This window comes from Ambystoma mexicanum, chromosome 2q (genome assembly GCF_040938575.1).
Source record: "Ambystoma mexicanum isolate Mex_15411 chromosome 2q, UKY_AmexF1_1, whole genome shotgun sequence".
Classification (NCBI taxonomy): domain Eukaryota; kingdom Metazoa; phylum Chordata; class Amphibia; order Caudata; family Ambystomatidae; genus Ambystoma; species Ambystoma mexicanum.
The window spans coordinates 673,029,755-673,047,942 of NC_090924.1; positions in this window are offsets into that span (position 1 = coordinate 673,029,755).

Below are 18,188 nucleotides of genomic sequence, written 5' to 3' on the forward strand. Positions count from 1 at the left end.
GGAAGAAATTACAGTTTGTACACTATACTAAGAAATCAAAGATTAAGTGAAGGAATATGTGAGTCCACAATGTCAACTCAGATACATGAGTCTAGTTGAAGTGTTGTTGTTTTGATTAATTGAGTATAAATTAGAAACTTTTTGAATAATTGAAATATTGAAATATTGAGAATTTGATAACTTTCTAATTGTATTTTTTTAATATTCTTTGTAGATATTGTCTAAAAACAGCCCTGAAGAAGAGATAGATAGTCTTGAAACGTGTTGGGCAATAAAAGATAAACATCTGAAGAATTGAATTTGGAGTTGCACTGTTACTAAATAATTACTATACGAACACCGTGAAATTGTTTACAAAGAACTATGCAAAAAAGTACCTAACAGCTACCCATGATCATGGTTAGCATTTTCTAAAACGTTGGGCTTATATATTGAGCCACAAACAGTGTGCAGGGGACGTGAGTTCCCCAAATAGGGAATTTATCTCTCTAGTTTTCTATTACACAACCCATATGCCAGGGATGTAGTTTTCTCCTCTGCACCTGCAATCTCAAAAATACACAAAATTAATAATCCAACATCATAATTCAAACTTGAAAGTACTAAACACTAGAGGTAGAAGAGTGCAAGGTATATTAGGAATATACATCACAAAACCTCTCAACCAAATTCACCCCTACATCTCTCTCAGTAATAGATCTCTGCTTGCTACAGCTTTGGTGAACTCCTGCTTGCACTATTGTAATAGTGTGATGCGCTGTACTTCCCAAGCTAATATCAAAGCAATTCAAGTTACCCAAAATGGTGCTGTCCGTGCGGTTCATGGTTTAGCAGAACGAGACCATATTACCAATGCAAGGAGGGACCTTCACTGGCTCCCCATAAAACACAGAATTTTACATAAACTCCTCACCCTGACCTATAAATGTTGGAATAATGAAGCACCCAAATACCAATCATATTGCATCAAGGTCAGCAATCCTAATCGCAATCTACGGTATAAGCTGATGCAACCTAGGTTTAAGCTAGTCAGATTCGGTGGTACTAGTTTCGATGTCCAGGCTCCTTCAGCATGGAATGAGCTCCTCTTGGACTGAGAACATTAAATACACTAAGTCCCACCTGTTCAACTTCAAACCAGGCTGAAGCACTTTCATCTAACCGTTTGAACCCCGCTCTTCCCCCCATGTAATTGCCACTGCTTTTGTTGTCTGTCTTGTCTCTGTTCTTTGTGCGTCCCGAGGCCCACGGGCATGTGGCATGTTATAAAAATTTAAATAATTAAACAAATAAATAAATAATTGCCCAGTGACGGCAGTTCTAGTCAATGGTGCAACCTCTGTTTTTATCCTGATCGGACGGGGGACATGCCAAGGTGCCCTCTCTACCCGTTGCTCTTCATTCTTGCCATGGAAACACATCTACTCCCAGATTGAGTCTTGGAGGAACTTAAACTGGATGTGTCTGAATGAAAACAAGACAGAACTGTTGATATTTGGGTCACCCCAGGCAAGGCTTAAACTCGATCCCAGATATCTATCTTTTTCAATTCAAGACTCTGACATTAAGGTATCTGAGAAGGTAAAAACATTAGGCACTCACCTTGAGTCCTCCCTTAGCTATGAGACTCATGTCAACCAGGTGGTTAAAAACTGTGCTTACTATCTCTGATTATTGAAAAATATCCGTCCATACCTCTCTGAGCCCAACTGGACATCTATTGCACGGGCCATAATACTATCGAGGATTGATTACGCTAATGCTCTACTAATAGGAGCTAACAAAAAATGCTTCCAAAAATTGCAAGTTACACAGAACAATGCTGTCCGCATTAACAAAACTAAATCTAGATGGGAATATATCTCCAGCAGTCAACACGACCTACACTGGCTCCCAGTACATGCACGGATCCACTTCAAGGCAGTGGTGCTCATTCACAGATGCTTACATGGGATGCTGCAAGCCTACCTTGAAAAAAATGGTGACCCTTTACGAGCCTAGATGAACTCTGCGCTCAACCACTCAATCGCTGATTACCAAGCCAAGCTATAAGCGGACCAATGGACTGGGACAATCTTTCACAGTCCTTTCAGCCAAGCTTTTGAACTCTCTACCCCTGGCCTTGAGACAAGAACCTTTCTCTTCAAGTAATCTTTATTTGTGATCTGATTTAGCCCCTCTGATCTATGTCTATATGTCTTGTCTTCCTTTGTCTTCTTGTGTCGATGTTTTGGTGCCCCCATATATAAATAAACAAATAAATAAATGAACCTCTGCTGTCGCCTGACCCATCATCTGTGTCATACTCCATCTGAGGACCTGGAGGGGTGGCTTCCAAACCTTCTTTGATCAAGGCAAGGGGCCCCCTCACGGGATATCCAAAGAGTAACTCAAAGTGGCTGAAACTAACATCCTCTTGAAGTACCTCTCTGTAAGCGAACAGCAGGCATGGCAGGAGGACATCCCATTTCATCCTTCCAAAGCACCTAGCATGCCCTTGAGAGTTTTATTAATTTAATTTTTATTTATTATGACTTAGTTTACAATGAAACTTTACACATAAAATATATCTTAAGTAAGAGCAAAATTATAATAAGAAAAACAATATATTAAATTCTCTAAGTATATATTTCCTAAAAACCATATAAAACAGCTTCATTTTAGATTCACATTTACAATAGTTCTGGAACCAGATCTTACCACATCCTACCGCATATTCTCCAATAAGAGTTTCAGATGGAATAACAATCTAATTTCAGTATTGTTACAATTCCTATATACATGGGGCCTATATTGGCCAACAGCCTCTCATGAATTTCAACAATGACTATACATCAACTCCTCTTTATATTCTCCTATATGGTTATATTAAGTCTTATTTCCACCTTCAGCCAAACATTGTACAGTGCCATCAGGAGCCTTATACTGTTGGAGTTAATACAGTGATGCCAAAATAGCTCCTCTTTAATGTAACCTTGGTTATGCACAAACTGACCCACGCCAAGGTTTATGGTACTTGACATTTTGTGACATTCAGTCAATACATGTCTGGCCGTTTCTAGCTGATTCACTCCGTTACATAACCGGCAAAGCCGTAATTCTGGGGGGATCATGTCTCTTCTGCCTGTTATCATTAAAGTAGGTAGTTGTTCTAGCCTTAGAAGTAATATAAAACGTCTAAGTCTCCTATCCGGGCATAAATTGAGATAGCTCTGCAGATTTTTGTAGTTATACAGTCTATAGCTTCTGAAGATGAGCGTAATTCTCCAGCCAATCCCAGAGCTCTATGCGTTTGACCAGAGCCCTTTGCATTTCTACAGTTACACTGCCCTCCCTAATTTGCCACCCAATGGTCATCAGGAATTTAGACATTTGCTCCTTCAAGGGGCACGAGGATTTATCCTTCGAAATCTCTAGGTAGACCGCCTTGAGTAGCCCATTCTTAGTCTCATCCCTCATTCTCAGGTAGAGTAGGGCACGCTTTTTTAGTACTATCGCTTTCAATGAGGTCAGCCCCATTTCCAGTCTTAATATTGCCATTGGGATTCCCGGAGGTAGGCCCAGGATAGCGCGCCAGAATTTCCCCTCAATCACCTGCAGCCATTTCAGGTCAGAGTTGAGGAGGGCTTCTAGACCATAGGTGATCATAGGGGATAATACCTGCACGTATAGTTGTCTCGTGCCCCAGATGGTAAATCCCCCCTGGTTTAGTGTGAATCTATGGAACAGTGCAGTCAGTTGGGTTGCCTTTACATTGCGTGACTGCTTGCAGAGTCCATAGTCGCCGATACTCTCAAATTCTATACCTAGATAGCGGTAATGAGGGGAATAGGCAATGGTATCTGAACCAACTCTGAGAGGTACACGAGTGGTGTTCTTGTTGGTGAATCTCATTGCCTTAGTTTTTTCCAGATTAATTTTGAGGCCGTTCCTCTCAGCGTATTCCCACAGAGCGATGGCCGACCTTCGAAGCCCACTAACAGTGTGGTCCAGTATAACCAGGTCGTTCGCATAGGCCAAGACAGGGCAGATGGAATCTCCTATTTTCGGTGGACAATTTGTCGCAGCCCTAATGGCCTCCGGGATGTCATGTACGTACATATTATGGATCAGCGGGGCCGTGACACAACCTTGTTTGACCCCCCTATTTTGGAGCACACTTCTAGTAGTGCGTCCTTCCTGATCTAATTTTACTTTAGCATATGTGTTCTGATGGAGTAGTCTGAGATAATAGGTCAGGCCCTCCGGGCAACCCATTGCTTTTAACTTCCGCCAGAGGGCCTCTCTTGGAATAGAGTCAAATGCCGCCGAGAAGTCTATATAGAGGGCATATAGTGGTGGTTGCCTTCCTGATCTGGCTCGTGTTCTCAGAAGGTCCAGCACCATGATGTTGTGTGCCGTAGAATACCCTTGCCTAAAGCCACTCTGGAATTTGCAGAGTATATCAGATTGCTCTACCCAGAGCTGCAGCTCCTTTAGAAGGAGAGAGGCAAATATTTTGCCCGTGACATCCAGCATTGAGAGCAGTCTATAATTGTTAGGATCCGCTCGATTACCCTTCTTGAAGGCTGGTATGAGCACCGCTGTTTGCCAGGATCGGGGTATTCTCCCTTCTTTTAAGATCTTTTTAAACATTATAGTTAACAGGGATGCCCAGAATTCAGGGTGCACCTTCATCACAATATTTGCTAGGCCATTTGGGCCCGGGGCTCGGGAGGATTTTAATTCTGAGATTGTATTCAGCACCATTTGATATGTCACATTAAATGGAGGGTTTGACGGCCTATTGATCAATGTATGGGGTTCCGCTGTGTCTGCCTTGGAATTCCTATTTTCGAGGAAAGCTATCCATGTTTCAGCATTAATAGGGTTAGCTAATTTGCCTTGTACAGTACCTTGCGCATCACCCAACAGAGCCCAGATATTACGCGTTTTGCCTGTACAGATCGTGTTTACTAATCTTTGCCAGGCCATGATTTTGTCTAATTTCCGTTTGGCCTTGATCATAGCTCTATATTTGGTTTTTTCGCTCCTAACCTTAATAAGATATAGGTCTAAAGGATAAGCTTGTCTCTTGGCCAGCCGGAGTTCCGCTCTACGCTCTCTCTTCAGGTTTCTCATAGCTATGTCAAAGGGTGGCTTTTCCCTACCGCAGCTAATCATAGACCTCCTCCGACAGACCGCATGTTTCTCAGCAAAGGGGCAAATCCAGTATTCAATGGCGTCACTCGACATCTCCTGGAAGTTCGATAACAAATTTAGATCAATGTTAGCCAAAGCTGCCACAGCAAGAGCGACGTTTTTATCTGACCAGCTGATCCTAGTGCCAGCTTTATTTGGCACGATGTTACCCATGTTAATACTAGATGGGGCTTTTGTCCCGATATTTAATTTGCATATGAGTGTAGCATGATCACTCCACTCATTAGGGGTTATTTGCATATCCTCCACTATCTCATACAGACTAGGGGAAACAAAAATGTAGTCTATGGTACTTCTTGAAGTGCCATTGGACCAGGTATAATTACCTGGAGAGTCGCTCACAGTTTTACCATTAAGCATTTCAATGTCCCATAGGTCAAACAAATGTTTCCATCCTTGACCTTCGGGATCGTTTTTTTTGGTGTGTTGCATATAATTTTTTGCTTTTAACTTAGGGTTATAGGACTTCCCTATGTTACCGCTCATGTGGCAGTTGAAGTCTCCAACCACTATTACCCCAATGTTCCCAAGTTTTAGCAGCCAGGTAGCCAATATATTATGTAAGGCCTCCTGGAGTTGTTCTCTTATTAGTGCACCCGGGGGGTTATATAGACTAACTAGTAGAAAGTGATCCATTTCTGTCTGGTTATTATAGTCGACCTCAACTGCCATCAGATTACTGGGACAATCAGTTTTCACTAATTTAGAACCAAACGTGTTAGCCACCCCTATGATAAGTCCGCCATAGGGTCTTCCCTTTGTACCTTTATTAGCTGCCATTTGATAAATGACAAAGCCATCCAAAATCAATGGCTCCGTTGCCCAAGTTTCTTGAAGGCAAAAACAACTATGTTTATCTAAAATCTTAATAGAGCCCTCAGTTGACAACAAATGAGCAAAACCCCTACAGTTCCAGGACAGGATAGACATATCTCATTGCTTTAGCAGCACTTCAGGTAGTGAATCCGCAAGCCATTTTAATGCTTGTTGTATGTCTGAAATGTCCACCTTTTTTCCTTCAGCGAAATTGGGGCGGGGGTTGGTTTCAGCTGTCAGGTCTGTCTTTGCGGGCAGTTGTCTTAAGTCTGGTTCATTGAGATCGGCATCAACCTCCACATCAACTGCTTTCAATTCGGTCTTATAGTTCCTTAGCAATGTCGCGGTAGATAGGAACTTACAATGCAATGCTGAGACCTGAGGATTAGGGCCTTTTAGTGGTTCCACAAATTGGAAATCGTCTGACTTGAGGACCCTCAGTTGTGGCACATAGCTCAGTCTAATTAGCAGTTCTGAGCGAGAGAGCCATTTTGAGTTTTCACTTAGATATAAATTCTTTATAAGACATATTCGATTTCCTTCCATGGTAGATGTAGATTCGGTGGGACGAGTTATGATAGATGTTGCTGATAACTCTAATGGACTCCCGAGGTTGTCCTTGTCCACAATCTCCGGCCCTTCACTCGGATTCTCCTCCTCACATATATCCTCCACCTCCTCAGGCTCAATAATTTTTTCTCTGTCAGATATTAGCCAACTAGTCAAGCAGCCCTTACCACTGTTCTTCCTTTTCTTTGCTCTGGCTGCCCGTTTTTTGGCTTTCTTTGAGGGGAGCCCAGCGGATTCCCTAACAGACTTGGAGATGGCCATTTCTTTAGCTCTTTTAATCCCCGCTGCCCTCCTGGCCATTCTGCGTTGCTTACGCGAAAAGAATGGTTCTTCGTTTTCTTTGTCTGTCTCCGTCCCCGGGCTTTGTAGCTCTTCAGAAAGATGTTCTTCACTTACGTCCGCCAGTTTTATGGCTTCCGATAGATTGGACTCTGCTGATTGATCAACTTCAGCAGTGCCCTCTACTTTCTCTCGCGCGGCCATCTCTAGGGTTAGGGCATTTGAATTATCTAGAATTTTCCCCGTCATTTTCAGTAAGACCTTAAGGGCAAATTGCAGCGATGCAACTGAGGACTGGATCTCAGCAATCTCTGTCGCTCCCGGATATGTATCAGCCAGGCATACACTTTCAGCTATGGGGCTGTCTTCCATAGAAGCCATCGCCAGATTTGGTGATGCTGATAGTCTGCCCATGGATTCAACTGGAGTAGGGGATACAGATGGAGTATTTCTCAGCTTATTAGCATTGGTGCAGTTCATGTTGGTAGGTATCGATCCCGGGGCAGGAGTAATTTTCCTTTGGATATTAAGACATAGTTCCAATAATGAATTATTGTCAATGTCATCGTAATTAGAGGCACATAAGGACCCTACATTAGAGGGCACGAGAACCAAGGCTTCCTCAATCATGGTAGAATTAGTTTCAGGAAGTGGGTTTTGTGGAAAAAACTCAGTGATCATTCCCTGGTCCGCAGGTATGCCATTCTTAGCTTTCTTTCTGGGTTTTACCCGCACAGTAGGATTGTTCGAGGGACTCTTAGCTGTCTCCATTCCCTTGGTTCCTCTAAGGTTGTACTTTGACTGTGTAGTTCTCTTCTTCGGAGGCATACGGGTTTTCACAAGTTAGCGTCCTCCGCACTTAGATATCACGAGGGACAATATCAAGAAAAAGGTATTGCAACTACTGGAGAAGGATTATCAACCCCTTTACCCCTGAGGAAATGGGGAGGGATTGGCCACTGTTATCCAGGCAGTCCCTCACACCTGGGGCCAGAGAAATTGCTCAACACTCACAATAGCACAACATGCCCAGGATCAAAGGCCTAAGCCCGCAGTCTCTTGTACGTATGACCTTGAGGCCCAATTGCGTATGTTGGGCAGCACTGTCCCCACTACTCAAATTTAACAGAAAAATGGTCACGAGGTATGAGTATGGGGTCCAGCAAAACTCCTACGAAAGCCCCACTGCTCAAGGTAGGTGAAGGTTTGCGCTCAGCTGGAGGTTAATAGGGCGCAGAAACTCTACACCAGGTTATTGTATTATCACAGCTGGCACTCTGATTTTACTATGCTGACAGACGCGAGCATAGTAACCAATGAGCCTCAATGGTGACTATATCAGGATCAGATGCGGAGAACGTAAGGTGCGGCCCCAGGGATATGCCTCACAGCTCACCACTCACCTCCAATATTCACAGCAAAGCCCTCGTGATGCTGTATCACCAGATTCCGTGTGTATGGGAGTCGGCAGAAGAGAGCACAGTACCCCTCCTCCTTATTCCGCTCCGGGACTCCCCTCGCCGGCTTCGTGGTCACAGTCCCCGTCTTTTCGCCACTCCGCCTACACAGCGGCTCCCGTGGCGTAGGGGGACCGAGGACCACGCAGAAACTCGTCATGTAGATACTCGTCTGCTGCCACGAACTTCGGCAAAACCAGCCGCTCCTCCGTCGCTCCACCGCCGCTCCGCGTTCCGTTAGAGGAAAGGACCCTACGGCGTGGAGAGAACGTGCGTAGACCCTATTAAATCTCTCAACCAAACCATTGGTCTGGGGATGGTAAGAGGTGGAGAGCTTTTAGGTTACCCAGCACTCTTTCCACATCGTTTTCATGTAACTCGACATGAAGTTGGACCCTCTGTCAGAGACAACCTCCTTAGGGAATCAAACTCTGGTAAAAATACCCAGGAGCGCCCTGGCAGTAACAGTCTGGGGGGGGTATAACCTTAGGGTACCTGGTGGCCTGATCTACCAAGACCAGGATGAACCGATGTCCACCTGAAGTGGGAGGGTCAAAGGGACTGACAATGTCAATGCCAACCCTCTCAAATAGGATGCCAACCACTGGCAGTGGCTGCAGTGGGGCAATGATACTGCCTCCAGTCTTGCCAGACAACTGACAAGTGGGGCAGATTCTGCTTCTACTCCCATTCAGGGCCAGTAGAAATTGGCAGAGAGCCTCTGCTTAGTCTTCTTGGTACCAAGATGACCAGCCAAGGGCACCTCATGCGCCAACTGCAGTAGGAAGGGCCTGTAAACCTGGGGTATCACCAACCTCTTGAGGGTACCAGGTTCAGGCTTAGTGGGCTCACTAACAAGGAGCTCACCTTCCCAATATATCTGGAATGACCTAGGCACTTCTCCTTGTGCCTGGGCCAGGGCCTGTTTCCTCAGACCCTCGAGAGAGTGGCACTCTCTCTGACCCCTACAGAAGTCATCCCTAAAGGGGCCCCCTTCAGTTGAGCACCTCTCCCGCAGGAGGTCTTCTGCCTCATCTCCCTCAGGAGTCGAGTTTGGGTTTACCACTGGACCCAGCCCGTCCGGAGCATGAATCCCAGTGGGTGCTGCTGAAGCAGCAGGAAAAGAAGGGGCTCCCTTCGCAGAGGTGGCCTTCTTGCTCTTCCTTTTTTGTGCCTTGGCTTTCCCTATCGGCGGGGGTACCAACTCGCAGCTGGACCCGCTGTGACCTGTGATCGGGTGACTGCCGCAGCAGCCATCGGTAGACCATCTGTGATCATCCCCATTTCCACCAAATCATTGCCTAACAAAATGTTAGCAGGTGCATTGTCCTGAACCAGGACAGGAAGCTTTGCTGTCTTGTCTCCAATCGTATTTTTGAATAAGGCTACAGGCGATAATTTGGGAGGTCCACCAGCTAACCTGGCGGTTCTCAGAGGAGTACCTACATAGTCCTCTGGCTTTAGCAGGGTCCTGTCCACTACTGTCATGCTTGCCCCAGTGTCTCTCAAGCCAGTAGAAAGCTGGCTATTCAAGAGGACACTTCTCAAAAACCTACAGGTGTTCTGTGGGATTGTAGCCAGTACTTCTGGGTACTGGTCCCAGGCCCCAAGAGACACTAGGGAAAGCTCTACAGGAGCACTGAATGTGATTCCTGTAGAGGAGGGGAGGACAGTGGTCTCCACCTCAGGCATGGCGTAAGGGTAGGTCAGGCTGGCAGCCTGGACTCCAACTGCCTTACCTTTACACTTGGGGTCACCCTTCTTGTGGTCCAGAGCCCCACAGTCCCAACAAGTACCATGAATGCAGGGTACGGTACTGGAGCCACTGGGAGTCTGCTTTGGAGCAGGAGGACCATTACCCTTACTCCCACCCACATAAGACTTATCCCCACTAGATGTATGGGTCTTAGGAGGAAGGTTTTAGTTTACCCGACTGTGATTGCTTCTAGGACTCCTCAGACTTCTGAGAGACCCCTTCTCTTTGTCCTTGTTCTTCCCACTGGAGTCCTTAGGGGACACCCAGTGAGAGACCCACTTGTCAGCGAGCCTGGACAGCTTAAAGGGATCTAAAATATTTTGGTCAGCAACATACTGATGCAGCTCTGGTGAGTAGGCTTCAGAAAAATGCTCAAAAAACAAAAGGTGGGACAATTAAACAAAGGTTTTCACCTTGTACCTCTCAATCCACCTCATCATGTTCATATGTGAAGCACTCACCCAGGAAATCCAAGACACATTCTCTCTTTTCTTAAATTCCCTTAATCTTTTAAGGTATTGGGTATGTGTCTTGCCAAACTTAGCAATCAAAGCAGACATCATGCACTCATACTGACCCCTTTCTTCCACACTCAGTTTCAGAATACAGTCATATCCAGTCTGAGGAACTCTGTTTAGCAAACACTTAGCCCAATCTCCTTTGTCACATCATGGATTCCACAATCCATCTTAAATGCTTCAATCCATTGGAGGATATCAGAACCCTCCACATATATACCAAACAAATATTTCATACACTTGGTGGCTGCAGGCCTGACACTCTCAACTGGTTTAGCTGAAGTCTCCACTCTAGCTTTTTCTAGCTGGATTTTCTGACATTCAGTGTCCTTGTTTTTGAGTTCTAGATCCTTATTTTTGAGTATAACTTGCAGTGCCAACTCCTCTTTCTTAAGTCCAGCTTCAGTTTCCAACTTTCTATATTCAAACGCCAATTCCATCCTTAGTAATTCAAGTTCCAAGGAATTCCCGGAAGAAACATTGCTGGAGGTCAGAACAGACAGAGGCGTGGCATTCCCAGTATCAGATTCAAAAACACCCCCATGGGCAGGGGCCTCAATGGTTGCACCCTCCCCCACCCTCTTCATTGAGAGCTTCACAATCAGTCTGGTAGTCCACCAGGGCACCTATCAGTTCAGCTCTAGACGTATCCTCAAAGTCTAACTCCCTAGCTTCACGAGCACTCTGGAGAGCCCCTAAGCTCATCCTAGTCAATTTACCATTTGCAATAGATTCCATTGCTTGTAATGTAGTTATCTAGTACACCACTAAACCTCAATTTAACAAAGTGTAGATATTTTGTAAGTGGCAAGGTTACACACTGATTCATAAAACCATACGCATCCCACCGCTCCCGCCAGTGTAAATCACCGGAGGGGGGTGTCTGCACTCCTGCTCTCTATATGACAGAGGAGAGGCACAGAGCACCACAGCCAAGATTCTCTATTATTGGTAACGCAGTGGAGCAATCAACGCTTAGCTCTCTTGAGGTGATGCAGGCTGGTTCTTAAGTACAGTGTAGTCCCCAAGCACCCACAAAGGAATGTCCACACACTATGTTAGTGAAAACACTGTCTTTATATAAATAAGATTCAAAGTTATATACACAATCACAATAACACACTTTGTACTCTGGTAATACTGTATTGGTAAATATATACAGGCTGGTGAAGAAAAAGGGTGAACACTGTCGTTGCGGCAGCAGCTTCGGTTCTTGCGGTGCTTGTTGACAATTGGTCGAAAACGTCCTGCAAGCTGAGGCGTGCGGTGCACCTCGACGACAAGTGTTCGTTGACGCAAAGAGTCGATGAAGAACTTTGGCCCAGCAAGGGCGTCGGGTCGTCAGCGTCTCTGTGGTCTTCTGGTGGTGGGAAACCCACCAGCTGTTACTCCTCGGTCGTCCGTGGCGGGAAACCCACCAAAGGTTACTCCTCGGTCGTCGGCGGCGGGAAACCCACCAGCGGTTATTCCTCGGTCATCGGCGGCCTTGACTTTCTCCGGCAGGACGAAAGCGGTCGACGACAATGTGCAAGGAAGTCCTTGGATCAAAAGTAGGAGCACTGCGGCTTTGGTCGTCGCTGGCGGTCGTCGACGGTGATGGACTTCAATGTCCGGGTGCTTCGCTTTGTGATTCTGCGGTGGTCCCCTTCTCCGGTTGGCAGCCTTTCGAGGGTCTGGCGTCCAGGGAGCTTTGGTATAGATCAGCAGGTGCATGATGGTCCCTCGTAGCTCGGGAAGAGGTCTCTTAGCCAGGTCCTCTCTTGGATCAGTTCCTTGACAGTCATGCAGCTTTCAGATTGGCGAAGGACAACAGCAGCAATTCTTCTTCTTCCAGTGGGATTCAAGGTTAAGAATCAAGTATCAACTTCAGCTTCTGAACGATTTCCATCAGTGAGAGTCCCCCAGATATACTGTTGATCACCCATTCACTGCTGTGTCACACTCAGCCAACCAATCATTCAGAAGGGCATTCAGGCAGTCGGGCGGCCAATAAGGCTCACAGTGCATTCAGGCCATTCTTCTCCATCCAGACACTCGCAACACGGAATGTGGATTTGAACAAGCACTCTGCCATTCAGCACTCTACACTGCATTCATACCAGTTTCAGGCAGGGCTGTCTCAGTCATTGTGTCAACCACCAGATACTAGACACCCATAACATGAAATGCGTATTTGTCATTCACTCAATTCACCCAGGTCCCACCCCACAAGCGTACCCACAACATACAGTCATCGGGAAGGCTCCAGCCAGTCTGGCCTAGACTTCCCCACACTACCATAATGGAACTTCCACCCAACAGCCATCCAGGGGGAAGGGACAGCGTCAGGGCTTCCTGTGTTTTTCAGGAAAATAAAGTAACAGACGATAGAAAGCATGAGGCCACTGGGGCCATCTTGTCTCCTATCAGGAATCAACTGATTCCAATGGCAGGGCCTGGGTATCCCAAAATGGAGGATACTCAGAGCACCTGTCAGTTCAGCATGAAGCTGCAACCAGCCCATACCCTGAGCTGTGGGTCACACAGAGGTGCCCAAAAACATACACTAGGAGTACAGGGACGTACTCCCACCCATGGGTGCCATAAGTGTATCCCATGGGTGCCATAAGTGTATCCCAAGGGTCTGTTCACCACGACCAAAAAGAGGAAGAGCCGCACCGCCAGGAGTCCCACATGAACTCCTGTGCAGAAAACAAGACAGAACACACATGAAGAAGCAATAAAGGACAAGGATATGGAGGCACTGTCCCTCCAATGCATTTCCAGCGTCACAGAGGGTATCCCAAGTTAGAGCACACAATTCAACCTCTACTCTGCTTGTCTCTCCTGAAGTAACTAATTGCTCAGTTCCGTCCACTCTTGGAATGTGGGAATGGAATGGTTGGTCACTTGGGAAGTGTTGCATTATATAGTAGTGGGTTGGTGTGGAGAGAAAAGGATTGTCTTACTCCCTTAATTTGCCCTAGATGTGGGCTAAAGTGTGTGGGTGGATAGAGAGTACATATACAAAGATCATATGAGGCATGATAATCTGGGTGTGTAAAGATTCTGGGGAATCCCTTGTACACCACCTCCAGGCAGATCTTCACATGGATCTATGTGTCTTTCCCAAATCTGTCCCCTCCGAATATTTGGCCCACCTATTTGGACTCACTGAATCCCCCCCACCGATTCTCTTCAAGGCAGCTCTACCCCAACCCCCGAATGCTTGTCTCCCGCACACTGCCACATATGCCTGTCCCTGCACCTTCCAGCGACTTGAGTTTCATGGGGTGGGATTCTGTGTGGCTGTCTTCGATGCAGGTAGGTAAAATCTTTTGCATAGCTTATGGCCTAATGGGTCCCTACCTGGTTCCACAATGACCATTGCATTTCTACAGGCAGCCCATGCAGTGTTACTTCGTCGCACTTCAAACAAGCTCATGGTTGGGCTTCTGCTGTGGTTTCAAATAATGCCTTTGATGGGAGTTCAAAATGTAGCAATGCAGTGTTCCAATGAAAATCCCTGTGAGAATGCACCCGTTCGGTGGTACTTTTCTGATGCCCAGCTCTGCAATTCAATAGGGGAGCTGTTTTTCTCGAAACAGCCCAATGCTTCACTGCACAACTTCCTGGTCAGGGGATGCTCAGATCTTCTGACAAGGGTTAGGTGTTTAAAACGCTCGTATGTACTGCAGTGGCAAAGAATTACCCAAGATGCCTTTGAAGTGATTTCAGTAATTGCAGTGGCCAGTGTGGTAGTTTCCAGCATCTCTCTTCATGGTTCAATCATTCAGAAGGCCACAAGGATTTCCTCTAATGCTGGAAACCGCACCCACCGGGCAATGTTGATTTGGATAATCAAGATGCTTGTCACAGCAACAGGTCGTAGAAGTTTCTGGCTGCCATTGCTCTCACAAGTCCAGTGTCCTCATCATCTCGCTTTAGGATCCAAGCATGGGTGACTGCCACTTATCTGAGGGCAATGATTCTGGGGAGTATGTGACTTGGATGGTTCTACTACGTGAAAGGAAGACAGCATCAGGCTTTTCCTGCTCTGGTCACTGGAGGAATGCTGGTATGCTTACTAACTGGTAGTGCTTCACCATGGAAGGTAGACTTGAAAGGTTTGCAGTTTGTCAGAGATTCTCAAAATTCATCTTTGGTGGCCAGCCTTTTCATGCTTTGGGACCCATCCCTAGTTTCATCGAGGTTAAATATAAACATTGGGAGTGCGGTTCAAACCAAGTTCTCAATCACAATGTTGTATTGATTCAAACATTTGGTGATCATAAGAAAAACTCTGGTGTGACTTCCTGTAAGAAATGCAATCACCATTCAAGTATCCAACCTGTGACAAAGTCACATTGTTTACACCTCATTTTGTCTCAGAGGGGCTCTGAGGATCAGGGATGCTTAGCTGTGAGAAACGCAGCCTGCATGTGATATATGGGGGAATCCCCAGAATATCTCCAATTGCATCCACAGGCCGTCTAATGTATCCTGGACGCTGTGAGGAGCAGACCATATACTCCTTCCTTCTTGTAAAACGGACCCAGATAGGGGTGAATCAGGGTCGCAGTCCCTCTTACATGACTATGACTATGGTGGGACAGCTTAAAGTCCTCGTACCTCATGCAAAACATCAACCAAACTATAAATAGAGAATTATATTGATTCTATCCAGACAGTCCCTTCCTCTGCATCCTGTTTGTCCGGTTCGAGGCCCTCAGAAAGAGAAATGCTCTGCACTTTTCCCAAACCCCATGACCTCTAGGTAAGGAGTTTATGAACCTATGTGGATTTCACAGATCATCATGTCTACTCTTATTTAGTGGGAATAGAGGCTGCACAGAGTCTGCACATCAAGTCCAGGTGGGATAAAAGAAAGCATTCCCCTTCAGCCAGTACCCTTTCTTACCCCATGAAATGGCACTCATAATCTCTCCTGTATTCTCTTATAATATCACCCATGGAGTCAGGGAGTATACCACGGGTCCTCAGGCTCTCCCTCTGGAGGATTACAGGAATTTGCACATTTTGGCAGCAGAATACTGGAACCATACTCACAACATGCACGCGTGGTTATACACTGAAGACTGATTTTGCCTGACTGCAGTCCAGCCTTCTGAACCCTCGACTCCTGCCACACATTGCTGCAGGAACAATAATTTAAAACAGGAGCTTATTAACCAACAACAACCAGGAACCCCTATTCATTTAAAGAGAACAGCACTCAGTAAAAGATGGGAAAGGACGATTAGCCACTCACAAGGAGACACAAGAGTAAGATAAATATCTATCATGAGGAATATTAGACAATCAAAGCAATCGGGATCCCTATAAAAGGGCCTGGGGTTCAGCCATTAGTGTGACAGACCAGACTACAGACTCTGGAACAGACAGAGAAGAGAAGTCCCAGGAGAGAGCCAGAAACTGGGAGAGGCTCCGGAGGGGTAGAATTGAGAGAGAGGTCCAAGATCCTGCTAAGGTTTATGTTGCATGCTCTGGCCAGACACAGAGAAGGCGAGGAATCCAAGTCCCTGTTGAGGGCCATATCTCAGACATTTACTGTGACCAGACACAGAGAATGGAAAGTCAAAATCCTGCTGAGAGCTATAGAAAGAGCAAAAGATGCTGATAAACACCAGAGGAGACAATGGCCCAGGAGTGCAACCCAGGGTACCAGGGTTGCAAAAACAGACCCTGACAAATCCCCTAGGCATGGGAAGGAAATACTAGCAGGAGGGTGTTTAAAATACTAATGCAAGCCCAGGAGGGAGACCTGCACCTAGAAGGTAAGGGTATCTGAGACTGACACATACCCTATGCCAAGGGGAGGAGAAGGACTTGTTGGTATGTGACATCAAGAAGAGAGCTGAACATGGTAACCTCGAGACAGTGCACCCAAGAAGTGAGCTTTGCTCTATAACCCTGTGACTGCAAAGCCAAGAAGCAAGTGTTGAATCCTATAGCTTTTCACCAAATAGGAAACCAGGCAGAAAAGGTTGAGACAAGCCTTATTTCTATATAGCTATACAGAAATAGGTTGGTAAACCAGCATAGTACCACGTCCGAACATGATAGCCCAAAGCACATAAACTTTGGGGCCTTTATATGGTTATTTTTTTATTTATTGTGCATTTGTAAGGCGCTTTACATCAAGTAAATTGTGTTTGAAAGCACCCACAGGGCAATACGGAGGGAACATGGGAAAGAAAAGCCAATATAACAATGAAAGATAGAGGTGGACCTACTAGGCCTTGTGAGCATTCAGAATGTGCAAGTACAGAGAGAGAAGGGATGAGGAAGTGAGGGTAAGTGCTAGGGGTAACAAAGAGTGAAGTGCTAGGGGGTAAGCAGCTGTTAGGTGACTTGGTCAGAATGGTCAGCTGCCAATAAATAAGTGCAGGCCTGTGGTGGTATAGGCAAATGGGTGCCAGCAAGTGTTGGGTCGGGCGGAGGCCAAAGGCGATTGGGTGTGGGAGGCTAGGACCCAGGAGGACACATAAGGGCCCTGGTCACCAATCTCAGCAACTGTGGAGTTTAACAGAGGCGGGAGGCAAGGAGGAGGTGAAAAGAAAGGTCTTGAGGAGCGTCTGGAATTTGAGGAGATCCGGCTCAAGACAAAGAGGAAGGAGGAGGCTGTTCCATAGGACAGAGCCTGCCGAGGAAAGAGTGCGGCCACCGGCTCACTATTTAAAAAAAGCGCTTGACACACAGAGTTGGTGCCTGAGGAATGTAAAGATCTGGAGGGAGAGTATTTAGTGAGAGCCATTTGTAGATGGCATGGTCCCCCAGCCCCAGACAGCCTTATGTATGAGTAAGTGAGGAAAGGAAGAATTCCTTTGAGGAGATGGAGTTGAAAGTGGGCCTTCTTGGCAAGGTCCTGAATGTGGCGGAGGAAGGAAAGAGAGGAGTCAAAGATGACTCCAAGGTTTCTGGCTTCAGATGAAGGAGAAGGGGGAGCACCCATAGAAGATGGCACGAGTGAGGGGAAGAAAGCGGGAGGAGGAGTCCCAATTGGGTGGATCTCAGTTTTGCTGGCGTTGAGACAGAGATCATTGTAAGTACACCAGGACTGGATGGCAGATAGGCAGTCAGGAATGATAAAGGAGGTAAGGAGAGGATCCGAGGGAAGTTTGAAGAAGTGTTGTGTGTCATCTGCATAACACTGGAAGTTTGGGAAAAAGGTGGACATGAGGTGTGCAAGCAGAGCAAGATAGGTATTAAAGAGCAAGGGAGAAAGGTTGGAGCCCTGTGCATCACAGCAGGTGGAGATAGAGGTGGTGGAGGAGAAAAAGTCCAGAATAACCTGGGATGGAGGGTCAATGAGAAAGGAGGCCAGCCAGTCCAGTGCCCGCTCCGAGATACCTAGAGTATTGTGGAGTCGTTTTATGAGGATGGAGTGGTTGACTGTATCAAATGCAGAGGAGAGATCAAGTAGAATGAGAACAGCTGGAGAGTTGGAGTCAAGAGATGCAAGCAGTTCCTCACAGGTGTTCAGAAGAACAGTTTCCGTGCCTCTGGATGCTCGGAATCTAGATTGATGGTCATGTAGGCAACCAACAAGTACAGAGTGCCGGGTCAGTTGGTGGAAGTCCAAGGAAG